A 2155-nucleotide genomic window follows, 5' to 3' on the forward strand; every position below is an offset into this window, starting at 1 on the left:
TGAACTTTTAAGTTCATAACTAGTCAATATACTAGTAAAAGTTCATAACTTTTAAGCACACATGCATCACAACATCAAGTTTGAACTTTCTGGTTCTCAAATCATTTTGTTTTAACTTTAGAATGCAGCATGGTTCCTGTTTGGATCCATTTTCTTCTATCATTACTATCATGGTATTTTATTATATTGCAAATAGAAGATATCAATTTTTCCATGATGGAAATATTTTAAGAAATTATTCTTTGGCAATTTTAAATAGTTTTTAAGTTGTTGGACCAACAACTTTTTTTAATCTAACTAGAAAGAAGTTCATCGTAAGTAAATTTACAATTTATTTTTTCAAAATTATTTACCACATATTTTTCATAGTTTGACATGAGACATAAATTGACTTTTTCATTTCAGATTCTTTAAATGAGTCCATATTGTTATCATCTCACATAGTATAAGCTCTTATCTCTTTGTTTTAATAATTTGTGTCACTTTATCCGGTATTTTTTAAGACAAATCTTTTTTTTTTTCTTTTCGCATTCTTGATGTTCCATGAGCCCATGATTCTGAAATTTACCAAAAATTTCTAAAATCTTCTAGAAAATAAATTTTAAATTATAAAATTTCCCAAAAGTTCTTAGATGGTTATTTATTTTGATAAAATTTGTGTATAAATTGGGTGATTTGTTCCGATTTAATTCTAAATAACTCATATTCATGGATTAACATATCATCCGAGCTCTTTTGACCTTAGTAATATATTTATTGATTATTTAAAAGGTGTTTCATATTTCTTTTGCAATGCTACAATTTGATACATGAAAAGAAATAATTCATCATTACTCAAGTGATTGCGATTATGTTCGTAACTTTCAAATTGAATTGCACATTTTCTTTTTCCTCTATAGAAACAAAGAAGAAAAGTTAGCATTGTAGGTGTTTTTGTTGATGATTTAATTTTCAGTGAAAATTATGAAATTGTGATGTATAAATTTAATGGTCATGTTAAGTTGTGCCCTAAGAGTACATCTTAATAAACCTACAACTAGAAAGTTTGTGTTAAAAAAAAAAGTAATAAAAATTAAATTATAATTTTTAATAAAATTAATGCCACGTTAGGGAGTCCAAGGAGCGTCATAAGTGTCAATGGGCCAAACATTGAGGATCCAAGAGACCTTGTCACCCATATCACTAGCCTTGATCTGCACTAGGATCAGTTTCCACTCACCAATTGAGCCAACCAGGACTCTGACACCACTAGTTGGGAAGTCTGGGGATCGTTGGAAGTGTCCATGGATTATCGTTGGAAGTGTCCATGGATTAAACATTGGGGAATCAAGGGACCTTAACGCCACATATTCACCCAAAACCTTAAGACAATCGGGGTATGAATCACCTCTCTTATAAACCAACATTTTCTAAATTCTTAGTCAATGTGGGACTTTAGCACTTTCACATGTAAAATTCAACCACCTTTTCCACAAGTGTGAGTCACCCATATCACTAGCCATGATCCACACTAGGATCTACTTCCGCTCCCCCACCGAACCAACTAGGGCTCTGATAGTATTTGTTGAGAAGTCCAGAGAGCGCCTGAAGTGTAAATAAGCCAAACTTTAGAGATCCAAAAGAGACCTTGACACCACATATTTATCCAAAATCTTAAAGAAATTGGAGTATAAGTCACATCTCTTATAAATCTATCATTTTCTCTATTCGTAATCGACGTCGATCTTTAACACTTTCATACTTCAAATCTAATAAATTGAATTTATAGTCGTTGGAATACGTGTTTGCCAAAACACTACAAGAAATACTGCAATTTGCCAGGGGTTAAACCCCTCACTAAAGGCAAAAACCCCTCACAAATGCACAATTTGCGAGGGGACAGCTCCCCTAGCAAAACAGGGGGTCGCAAATCTATTACCGAGGGGCTTTACACTTCGTTAATTTGCCAGGGGCTTCCCCCCTCGCTAAATGAAAAGTCAAAATTCTACTCTGCAACCTACAGAAATAGGCACCAGCTAGCAGTCTGCAAGGGGGCAGACTGCGTCAGATATTTTGCTTGGGGATTAGCCCCTCGCAAAATGCAGTAGTTTTCAGTTTGCTAGAGGTTAAGCCCCTGACAAAATGTTTTCCATCTAAAAAAAATAATAATTAAAAT

Source organism: Vicia villosa, unplaced genomic scaffold (genome assembly GCF_029867415.1).
Source record: "Vicia villosa cultivar HV-30 ecotype Madison, WI unplaced genomic scaffold, Vvil1.0 ctg.004082F_1_1, whole genome shotgun sequence".
NCBI classification, from domain to species: Eukaryota; Viridiplantae; Streptophyta; class Magnoliopsida; order Fabales; family Fabaceae; genus Vicia; species Vicia villosa.